Source organism: Ziziphus jujuba, chromosome 4, assembly GCF_031755915.1.
Source record: "Ziziphus jujuba cultivar Dongzao chromosome 4, ASM3175591v1".
Lineage (NCBI taxonomy): Eukaryota > Viridiplantae > Streptophyta > Magnoliopsida > Rosales > Rhamnaceae > Ziziphus > Ziziphus jujuba.
Window position 1 is genome coordinate 8832728 of NC_083382.1, and position 13093 is coordinate 8845820.

General features: G+C 35.0%; 1 long non-coding RNA gene across 1 annotated transcript; it reads right to left on the bottom strand.

The window, feature by feature from the left end:
• Window positions 1-5603: 5603 nt before the first annotated feature.
• LOC132803454 (uncharacterized) lies at window positions 5604-7589 on the bottom strand. The gene is made up of 2 exons (XR_009638722.1): window positions 7192-7589; window positions 5604-7080 (listed from the first exon to the last, which is right to left on the bottom strand). It is a non-coding gene; the product is annotated as an uncharacterized LOC132803454 (long non-coding RNA).
• Between the last annotated feature and the right edge of the window lie 5504 nt (window positions 7590-13093).

Below are 13093 nucleotides of genomic sequence, written 5' to 3' on the forward strand. Positions count from 1 at the left end.
CCTATCGTAATGTTTATATGAATCAAATATGAATTTTTTTTTTTCCTTTTTTCTGGATTACAAGTTCTTTTTTATTAATTATAGTTTAAAAATATTAATTTAAATTTTATTTTATTTTTTTCATCATTTATAATAATTTCTTTTCATCTCAATCTCTCTTAGGTATAGATGTAAATATTTAAAATATATTTTATATTTTTTACATTTATGTATGTATGCTATCAATTTAGTCAAATTTTAAAATAATACATAATAAAACGATCTATTAAAACTATTATGTTATATATAATTCGTAGATAATATATATTTCTCATAAGGACACTTTAATATATTTTCTATTGGGACTTCATTAGTTTTTAAATTTTTACAAGAACTAAAATTTAAAAATGTATTTAGGATTTTGTATGAGTATAATAAAATATTAAAATCCCCAATAAAAAAAATGAATTCATATAAACTTGACATGTATATCTAAATTTCTAACATTTGAAAATATTTAAATAAAAGAGGTCTTGATAGAAAATCCATATGGTTGTTTTGACGAGAGGATTGCTATATATAAGGGTGTAAATGAGCCGAGTCAAGCTGAATATTAGCTCAAGTTAGGTTCATATGATTTTATGAGTGCTCATGCTCGATACAAATTCATTAAATTTTGAAATAATTTGTTCAAACTCTACTTGGCTCATTTATGAAAAGCTCAAATTTTGTTTGGTTCGACTCATTATAACATAAAAACTTAAAAACTTAAATATTTATTTTTTAAAGTAAAAATTTTAACTTTAGTTATTTATAAATTTTATTTATTTTATTTTTAAATTAATTTATTTTGAAAAAGTATAAATTTAAAATATAAAAAATATTGTTTATGTATTATAAATAGTTAACGTGCTGAATATTCATAATATACTTTTTGTATAGACACATATAAATAACAAATTCAAGCTATTCACAAACTTGATTTATTGTTACATATTGGCTCGCATCATCTCTTATTTAAGCTCAATTTGTTTTGTTCACGAGTTAAGTTTGAGTGAGTTAAATTGAATAGAACTCGAGCTGATCATGAGCTGCTCGAGTCTATATACAGCCCCAGCTATATATATATATATATATATTTAATTAGGCTTATATAAATTGAAAAATAAAAAATAAAAAGGGTTTATATCAGGATATTACTAGTACTAATTTTATTATCTAAAGTTAGCACATGAATGGTAAGTTCAAGGTATAAATTTAAAAATGTCTTAGTAGTTGTCTAGGTTCATAGACGGCTCATTTGACTTAAATAAAATTTTAATATTTCATCAAATTATATTAGGTCATTACTTTATATATATATATATATGTGTGTATGTATGTTGAAGTGACTAAGCTTCATAAAGAAGAGGTTGATTTGATATAAGCTTATTATATGTAGATTCACTAAGCTATACTAGGCCACCAATTATATATATATATATATATATTTAAATATCAACTCTTAAAAGTGATTAAACTTCGTAAAGGAGAGGTTAACCTAAAAAAACTTTCTTATATACAGATTTATAGTAACGCTAGTGCTATTTATAGATATCAAATTTTTTATTAAAAACTTTTTATTATTGATGATAAGCTTTACTATATATAGATTCTCCAAATTATATCAAGCCATTAATATATATATATATATGTATGTATGTATCTATTACGCTTCATAAAGGAGAGGTTGATCTAATATAAGCACTGTTATATATAGATTCACCAAATTATATTAGGCCACTAATATATATATATATATCAACTCTTAAAGTGATTAAACTTCATAAGGGAAAGATTGATTCGATATAAACTTTATTATATATAGATTTATAACAATACTAGTGCCATTTATGAGTACTAAATTATTTATCAAAAACTTTTTACCAAATGACAAAATTTATTTGGATTACGATAATTTCGATTCTAAAGAGGAAGAAGATATGTCTTAAACCTACAATCTTATAGTTTGGGTGTGAGGCATTTTACAATTAGATTAACTTCTCTTGACACATTAATGCACATTGTTAAGTGAGCAATTTGATCATTCTAATATTATTCATATAACAATATGTTTTTCTAATTTTCCAATAGAAATAAACAATGGAAAAATAACGCCTAAATTAGAGTAGTTGAGAGTCCGGCTAAATCATTTAAAAAAAAAAAAAAAAAAAAAAGAGAAAGATCTTCGTATTCTGTGGTACACGATTTGTCTCCGAGTGGCCACCTGGGAAGCATCAAATATCATGACTAACACAATTCTCTTACATGTTGCGTCTCCCATTTTCAAGAAACATAAGATCTTGTTTCCCCACTTCTATATGCATCAATCAGCACTTATGACAATTTAATATAGTTATCTATATATATATATATATATATATTAAAATTAACTTGAAAGAGGTAGAAAATTTCAAACAATTCCTTTAAAACCTTTAAAAATTTAGTATCTTTTAAATTTTATCAGAGATAATCTAACAATAAAAATACTGTAAAAAATTCTTCAAACAAAAGCTTTGAAATCAAATAGTCCAATTTTATCTAAAAATAAAAAAGTAAAAACGAAAAAATTGAAGCAAACGGTACGTCGCTTCAACTTTATAGTAGTTCTCAATTTAGATAATGATAGCTAGCAAGGGCTAAAAAAACAACAATGAAGCCAAACAACGTTTTCTATTTTAATCTTAGTTACTTGTTCTATATCTCTCTCTCTCTCTCTCTCCCCTCACACACACACAAAGAAGATAAGCACACAAAATATACATAATTGAATATGACTGCAAAGATGAAGGTAATGGATGGCAGTCTATTGGCTAGGGCAGATGCAAAAATTACTGTGGTGTATTCTTGCCGCATGCTAGATAAAGTCATTCCTAAAACTGCTCTGAAATAAAAAGTGGAATTTTCAATAATATATGTGTATATATTTTTGGTGAATAGGAAAATTGAACAATATATTAGCTAATCTACCTATAATCATATACAAGTGTAAAACAAATTGCTTACCCTAGCAGACCCAAGAAGAAGATGTTTCTGAAGATAAGTATGCTGATTTTGCTTTGATTATTCGTTCAAATTTGGGAACATTTGATGGTTAGACGGGATTATATGTGTTGTCTATGGTTATAAGTGTATAATGTTATGACTTTAATATCCATGCTCAATGTACCATTAAGTAGGAATTTATTCCACTTAACTTAAATAAACGGTAATTAGTAAAGAAAATATACTTAATGAATTTTAAAAACACGATTATTAAGTTTAAATCATGATCATAATTTTCTAATCAAAATTAATTTATTCTGCTCAATAATAATATTATTTTAACATATTACACGGGGAAAAAAAAGATATGATAGAATCCTTGGAGAGAGCAGGGCAACCAAACTGATGGAACAACTTAAACGAGAAGAAGAGAGAAACTTCTTTAAAACCAGCATACTAAGTTTAAATCATGTTCATAATTAGTTAATTTCCTAATCTAAATTAATTTATTTTGCTCAGTAATAATATTATTTTAGCATATTACACAATGTTAAAAAAAACAAGAAATGATATAGTAGAAATCCTTGGAGAAAATTGAGAAACCAAATCAATTGCACAAGTCAGACAAGTTGAAAAAGGTTTAAGAATTCTTGAATAAAAATTTCAAAAGATTGTCAAGAAAAAGAAAATAAGAGAATTATCGATTTAAACATTAAATATTAAAAACTAAATAAATACCTTTCAAAAAGAAATGCAAGGAATGCAGTAGTAAGAGTTCCAAAAGCATGTCCATAGGCAACAAGCACATAGACACTCATGCCTTTGTCAAGATAGACCTTGGAGATAATGTTTAAACCCGCATAGCGAACGGTAGAGAATATGCAGAGTAAATATGGTATACACTCTTCACTTGCTACTTCCTTCCTACTTCTTCCTCTCAAATACTCCCCCTGCTTCCTCTTCTTCCATATTTGTTTTTGGTATGCATTTATTGTCTTCCTTTAAGCTGCAAAATTGAATTTCCTTTTTATGCCAGTTGCACAAAATTTTGGACTTCAAAATAATGCATTTTTTTTTTTTTTTGTTTTTTTACCATGGTTTTTCACCTAATTGGACACTTTTATATACTCTTACACTGATTCCACTAGCACTCAACAACAGAGAGTGGTTTGTAACTTGGATTACTTTCATTATGTTAGTGGCATCAGGTCCTTTTTCTTCATCTTGGGTATATGGCATGCATATGGGACTTGTAGTATCAGGCCATTATCTGTGCCAATCAAAATTAGTTTTCACGGAGGAAATTAATTAATACTTCCTTATTAGCGATACAAAATTAATAAAATAAATATTAATCAGTAACAAAGAATTTAGGCATATGTATTTTAAATGTCATTTAAGCATATGTATTTTAAAGGTCATACTTTTGTTATATCTTCAATTAAGCTTAGTTTATAATATTATTGTCAATAAAACGTATTTAATTTGATATTTTATCATGACTAAAATTTAATAATTTCAGGGGGTACACCAAACTTGGAATTTATCGAGAGATATCAATAATTAATTTTAGCGTTTTGTTGTTAACGTTATAAAAAAAAAAAAAGAGTTAAAAAAAGAAAAAGATCTACACTGCTCGATGATATTAATTTAATTGATATATGTTTCACACCCACAACAGGGTTTGAGATATGCCCACCTTCAAAAACCCATATCCAGTGGCACGAAAATATTTTTGAACTTGACAAATGTTAAAAAATGATATTGTCAAATTATAATAATTTTATTAAATTGTGATAAGGTCCATTTTTTTATCAACCAAAAGTAAATCGTGATGAGGTTCACATATTTTACTGTTGTAAAATCCAAATCAAAAAATGGAGATGGGTTTGTGGATTCTCTCAAGCTTATATCTCTTAGACAGAATAACATTGATTTTTAAGGAGTGTCATTGTTTTGGTGTTCTTGTTGATGGCAATAGATGTGAGATCCCATATCGGTTAGAAAGGGGAATGAAGCATACCTTATAAGAGAGTGTTGATACATTTTCCTTGAGAGGCATTTTAAAACCGTGCGGGCTGGATCCAAAGTGGACAATATCTCATGCGGGTGGACTAGGCTGTTACAGTTGGTATCAGAGCCAGACCCGGATCGGTGTACCAGCGAGGATGCTGGACCCCAAGGGGGGTGGATTGTGAGATCCCACATTGGTTGGAAAGGAGAACGAAGCATGCCTTATAAGAGGGCGTTGATATCTTTCCCTTGAGAGGCCTTTTAAAATTGTGCGGGCTGGACCCAAAGCGGACAATATCTCATGCAGGTGGACTGGACTGTTACAGTTGGTATCAGAGCTGGTTACCCAAGCCAGTGGGACTGGTAGGTGAAGGTGTCAGGGCCCGTCCAGAATTCCTTCCCCGGAACCCTAGACAGCCCTGATCCCAGGGAAACCCTACCGAACCCTCCAACGGAAAATCCGGCAGAGCCTCCCCTAAGGGATTTACTTACCACAAATTACCTGCACTGAAAACAAACTTCAAAAATATCCCCTTATTCCTCCCACAAACTACAAACTGGTTCCACAAATTGCAGCACTTCAAAAATAAAATAACAGCAGCAACCCAGTGCATAAAGAACAACCACACGTCCAATACAGTATACAGAGCATTATACAACAAATGTGGAATTTATAAAAATAACAGATAAGAATGTAATACAAGATAGAGAGGAAAAAGGGAAGAAAAACTTCTTGAACCTTCGGCAACGAACTGAGACGTCGGGCTCGCCCCGGACAATCAACGTCTCCAACCTGAACCTAGGGGAACGGAATTTAAGAGTGTGAGATGCTAATCATCTCAGTGAGTGACCCTAACTACTGAACACCTTTAATAATAATAATATAAAAATAAGGGAATTTAATTAAGCAATACCGAACAATTAAATAAATAAACAATTGAAGTAATACTTTCTCTCAAAATCCTCACTAGTCACTCCGTTGGAAAAGTTCCCCTTTTTAAAACATTTTCACAAAACCCGATATACGTACTTCCCGAAAACCAAGGGACCAAATAATTTAACAAACAACAAATAAATAAATAAATAAATAAATACCCCAAATATAAATAAACTATAATAAATTATAGTAAATAATTTTTTGAACACCTTTGGGGTTTAAACATTATTTGCAATTTACACCGACAATTACACCTGACGCACCACACCATATACCGGTGATGCCCTCCGATACCCAGCGTCCCGAGCACCGACTGGCGGGAGGTTAAAGAGAGAAACCTGCAGTGGTCACTTCGGCGTCCCGACAGTACCGACTGCTAAAAACCATCAACCCGGCCAAGGAGGGGGGCGGCTGTGCACAACAATAACCTTGCCTGCCCACGGTCCAATGGCAACTCACGGGTGAAGTAATAACCGTGCGCTAAACCAGATAATAACCGCGCACTACCACGTGTCCATACACCATACACCAGAACACCAATACTGTATGAGTGCGTCTAAAAATAAATAATAATAACCAACCGTACCGTTTTTCCAAAAACCACCGTGGGAAGTATACCAAAATTTCACAAAACACCATCCCACATATTTTATCCAATAACCCGGTACGAAACAGCGATAACAACAAACCACAATTTTCCTCGAAATACGAAATGCAACCATAAAAATACCACAGGCATAATTTATAAAATTAAACCAAATATTTTCGTAAAATATTTAACCCAATTATGCCCGGAAATTATTACTTAAAATCATGTACGATTAATACCGAAATTCACTTCGCTCATGCATAGTAATAAATTAAACCACAATAAAATAATAATCGGGAATTTCTTAATGATCCCAAAATTTCCATTTATTACCAATGGGTAAATATATATAAAATAATATTTTTTCCCGATTATATTTAAAGTACACCACATAAGCAGAAATTACAAATATCAAATTAATACCACATAAATACAATTAATTATCCCAAAAATATTTTTTAAAGGTGGGTCACTCACCTGGAGCACGCAATTAACCCATGATCCACCACGGGATCAATTCTACGACTCACCGGTGCTCCTAGAACAAAATTCACAGACAGTCAAATAAATTAATATTTTATTCGGGTAAATAATACCCGGTACCTGGGGCTCAAACACAAACTTTAACCAAAATGGTCGAATGATATACCGAATCGAAGCTCGTGGGACGAGGATCACAAATCCGGTCTCCATCGACCCCAATTCCGCCGGAGGTGGCCGGAATTTGGTCGGAAAGTTTCGGCCGGTGTTCACTTCCCCATATCTCGCAAACCGCTTCGAATTTCTGGGATTGGAGGCCATTTTTGGATTCAGAGGACCCAAAATAGGGGGATAGGAGGCTCAATTGGGAGTGGGCTGGCCGGAAAACACAAGAAAAGAGGAGAGAGAAACTTGGCCGGCCGGCGGCTTCTCCGGCCCGATCGGCGCGCGTCCGGCGGCGGCTGGCCGTGAAACTTGGCGGCCAAGCTCGCGAGGTGGCGGGCTTCCTTGGTGGCTGGCGCGTGAGGGCTATGGGTGGCCGGAATTCAAAAACACGGGAGAGAGAGAGAGGGACGGCCGGAGGGAAGAAAAATAACTGTTGCGTGCTTGGTGTTTCGGGGAAGAAGAAAGGAAAAAAGAAAGAAAAAAAAAGAAAAAGAAAAAGAGAAAGAAAAAGAAATAATTAAATAATATTAATAATAATATTATTATTCAAAAATAATAAAATAATTTGATTTTTTTTTTCACATGGTTGACATGTGGCATTTCACCATGGTGACACATGGCCAACTTCATTGAGTCACACGTGGCACCTCGTTATGCGTGTAAAAATAATAATAAAATAATACAGTATTTGAAAAACTTTACAGGTCCATAACTTTCAAACCACATGTCCAAATCGAACGTGCCGCTAGTCTACGGACTCGTATCGACGAGCACTTCACAACCATACATGAGTCAAAGCTCAACCTTGCATGAATAAAAAGTCAACTCCGGCACCCCTTGGACAGTTTGGACCTCAACTTGTTTTACTCAAAACTTTCAAACCGTAGCTCCGTTTTCAACGTGCTACCAGTCTACGAACTCGTGCCAACGTGTACTCCGTAACGGTACCTCAGTCAACCTAGAATTCCAACCGGATCAAAAAGTCAACTTTTGACCCCTTCGGTCAACGGTCAACGGTCAACCTCGGTCAACGTGCAAAAATTTCCGACATGGTTCGGGACGGGGTGTTACAACCTTCCCCCCTTACAAAAATTTCGTCCTCGAAATTTCTTACGTCGCTGAAGTCGATCTTGGAAAAACCATAACATAAAACAAATAATAAAATATGCACACTTGTAATGGAGGTACGTACGATACCTTCTACATACTACGTAATCCATGATTCCAACTGTCGCCGACACTCTGCTACCAATACAAACCAGGGTGGTTGCCTATATTGGCCGTCCAATCCCCTGGACTCGTAGGCAACATGATTATGGGCTAGCTCTACATGGACCACAATGGTTCGCCGCCTCCGTATGGTGCAGTATAATATCAAACAATATACATACAAATACATGTACGAGCACAAACCAAAAATACTTGAATAAAACATCTTTAATTTCAAATACCACTTTGAAAAGCATTTAATTTTGATAAACGATCGGAAAAATATTTTGACACCCTCGAAGATTAGAGTTATTCAAACTCGGGCAACGAATTTGCTTTGAGACAAACGGAAAGAACGCTTTAAGACGGAAAAACGAGAGAATAGACACGGATGGGATGCACAACAATGCACAGTCCCTTAGGAATACTAGAACCTAGAGCTCTGATACCAACTGTCAGGACCCGTCCAGAATTCCTTCCCCGGAACCCTAGACAGCCCTGATCCCAGGGAAACCCTACCGAACCCTCCAACGGAAAATCCGGCAGAGCCTCCCCTAAGGGATTTACTTACCACAAATTACCTGCACTGAAAACAAACTTCAAAAATATCCCCTTATTCCTCCCACAAACTACAAACTAGTTCCACAAATTGCAGCACTTCAAAAATAAAATAACAGCAGCAACCCAGTGCATAAAGAACAACCACACGTCCAATACAGTATACAGAGCATTATACAACAAATGTGGAATTTATAAAAATAACAGATAAGAATGTAATACAAGATAGAGAGGAAAAAGGGAAGAAAAACTTCTTGAACCTTCGGCCACGAACTGAGACGTCGGGCTCGCCCCGGACAATCAACGTCTCCAACCTGAACCTAGGGGAACGGAATTTAAGAGTGTGAGATGCTAATCATCTCAGTGAGTGACCCTAACTACTGAACACCTTTAATAATAATAATATAAAAATAAGGGAATTTAATTAAGCAATACCGAACAATTAAATAAATAAACAATTGAAGTAATACTTTCTCTCAAAATCCTCACTAGTCACTCCGTTGGAAAAGTTCCCCTTTTTAAAACATTTTCACAAAACCCGATATACGTACTTCCCGAAAACCAAGGGACCAAATAATTTAACAAACAACAAATAAATAAATAAATAAATAAATACCCCAAATATAAATAAACTATAATAAATTATAGTAAATAATTTTTTGAACACCTTTGGGGTTTAAACATTATTTGCAATTTACACCGACAATTACACCTGACGCACCACACCATATACCGGTGATGCCCTCCGATACCCAGCGTCCCGAGCACCGACTGGCGGGAGGTTAAAGAGAGAAACCTGCAGTGGTCACTTCGGCGTCCCGACAGTACCGACTGCTAAAAACCATCAACCCGGCCAAGGAGGGGGGCGGCTGTGCACAACAATAACCTTGCCTGCCCACGGTCCAATGGCAACTCACGGGTGAAGTAATAACCGTGCGCTAAACCAGATAATAACCGTGCACTACCACGTGTCCATACACCATACACCAGAACACCAATACTGTATGAGTGCGTCTAAAAATAAATAATAATAACCAACCGTACCGTTTTTCCAAAAACCACCGTGGGAAGTATACCAAAATTTCACAAAACACCATCCCACATATTTTATCCAATAACCCGGTACGAAACAGCGATAACAACAAACCACAATTTTCCTCGAAATACGAAATGCAACCATAAAAATACCACAGGCATAATTTATAAAATTAAACCAAATATTTTCGTAAAATATTTAACCCAATTATGCCCGGAAATTATTACTTAAAATCATGTACGATTAATACCGAAATTCACTTCGCTCATGCATAGTAATAAATTAAACCACAATAAAATAATAATCGGGAATTTCTTAATGATCCCAAAATTTCCATTTATTACCAATGGGTAAATATATATAAAATAATATTTTTTCCCGATTATATTTAAAGTACACCACATAAGCAGAAATTACAAATATCAAATTAATACCACATAAATACAATTAATTATCCCAAAAATATTTTTTAAAGGTGGGTCACTCACCTGGAGCACGCAATTAACCCATGATCCACCACGGGATCAATTCTACGACTCACCGGTGCTCCTAGAACAAAATTCACAGACAGTCAAATAAATTAATATTTTATTCGGGTAAATAATACCCGGTACCTGGGGCTCAAACACAAACTTTAACCAAAATGGTCGAATGATATACCGAATCGAAGCTCGTGGGACGAGGATCACAAATCCGGTCTCCATCGACCCCAATTCCGCCGGAGGTGGCCGGAATTTGGTCGGAAAGTTTCGGCCGGTGTTCACTTCCCCATATCTCGCAAACCGCTTCGAATTTCTGGGATTGGAGGCCATTTTTGGATTCAGAGGACCCAAAATAGGGGGATAGGAGGCTCAATTGGGAGTGGGCTGGCCGGAAAACACAAGAAAAGAGGAGAGAGAAACTTGGCCGGCCGGCGGCTTCTCCGGCCCGATCGGCGCGCGTCCGGCGGCGGCTGGCCGTGAAACTTGGCGGCCAAGCTCGCGAGGTGGCGGGCTTCCTTGGTGGCTGGCGCGTGAGGGCTATGGGTGGCCGGAATTCAAAAACACGGGAGAGAGAGAGGGACGGCCGGAGGGAAGAAAAATAACTGTTGCGTGCTTGGTGTTTCGGGGAAGAAGAAAGGAAAAAAGAAAGAAAAAAAAAGAAAAAGAAAAAGAAAAAGAAAAAGAAATGGTGGTGTTTTCCCACGTGGGGAAAAGAAAAGAAAAAGAAAAAGAAAAAGAAAAAGAAAAAGAGAAAGAAAAAGAAATAATTAAATAATATTAATAATAATATTATTATTCAAAAATAATAAAATAATTTGATTTTTTTTTTCACATGGTTGACATGTGGCATTTCACCATGGTGACACATGGCCAACTTCATTGAGTCACACGTGGCACCTCGTTATGCGTGTAAAAATAATAATAAAATAATACAGTATTTGAAAAACTTTACAGGTCCATAACTTTCAAACCACATGTCCAAATCGAACGTGCCGCTAGTCTACGGACTCGTATCGACGAGCACTTCACAACCATACATGAGTCAAAGCTCAACCTTGCATGAATAAAAAGTCAACTCCGGCACCCCTTGGACAGTTTGGACCTCAACTTGTTTTACTCAAAACTTTCAAACCGTAGCTCCGTTTTCAACGTGCTACCAGTCTACGAACTCGTGCCAACGTGTACTCCGTAACGGTACCTCAGTCAACCTAGAATTCCAACCGGATCAAAAAGTCAACTTTTGACCCCTTCGGTCAACGGTCAACGGTCAACCTTGGTCAACGTGCAAAAATTTCCGACATGGTTCGGGACGGGGTGTTACAGAAGGGGTAGGACCCCTAACTCGTGAGAGGCCTTTTAAAACCGTGTGGCCTGGGCCTAAAATGGACAATATCTCATGCGGGTGGACTGGGTTGTTACAGTTGGTATCAGAGCCGGACCCGAATCGGTGTGCCAACGACGACGTTGAACCCCAAGGGGGGTGGATTGTGAGATCTCACATCGGTTGAAAAGGAGAACGAAGCATGCCTTATAAAAGGGTGTGGATATATTTCCCTTGAGAGGCCTTTTAAAACCGTGCGGGCTAGGCTTAAAATGGACAATATCTCATATGGGTGGATTGGGCTGTTGCAACTAAAGTCAAGGAGTTTCAATTTTGGGAATGATACATTATTATTACTATGCTTAATATTTCCCAGAAGCTCAACACCGATCTTTCTCAATTTATCCAACTTAAAAACTTGAAGCACTTCAAGTGAAGGTAGGCTTTCCAAAGGAAGCAATGCCTCAACATGCATGCACTCTAAAAGTATAGATTCTTCAAATGAACTAAGGACACCATTCATTTGGGACATAAATCGGTACCCCTATATGATCCGATCGATAAAATTTTCAAGCTTGGATGTGTTTGTAGGATTTCAAGTATCCAAAATTCATCTTCACAAATTTTTGTATCACTTTCTTTAAAATTTAGAATTAGATAAACAAAATATTTCCAATTCATCAGTACTCTTTCCTTACTCTCACTCATACTTATCAAATTATGACAATTATCTATCCAAAAACCAGTTTGATGAGATTGAAGTGTTAGAATTTATGGATCTAAATATACATAATAAATTCTGTTAATCATAAAATACTAACCTCCAAACGCTAGCCATTGATAAATTAAATCTTTAATCCTGCAAAATAAAAAACAGCGTAAAGTAGTACTTATGGACACACTATTCTCAAACCACTATCAAATCTCTGAAAATTCTAATCTTAAAATACCATATAGAATATTCTATTTGCTTGCCCTAAACCTTTTATAGTTTCTGCAAGTCAGACTTACCCATTAATTTTAACACACACTAAAATAATAATAATTTAATAACATAATAATAATATAAAAATATGGGTAAGTTATTGGCCTTCTAAAGAGAGTTGGTCCTCCAATCCAATTGGCCAACTAGAGTCTTATAGAGAGTATGTGACCAAGGGCTCTACTACTAAAAAATAAAATAAGTCAGTCTTATTAATGGGATAAATAGACCTGTAAGTGAATAATTGATTATGCTAAGTTCACAAATTATTTATTTATTTAACATTCTTCCACTTTGACTGCATAATCATCATCATAT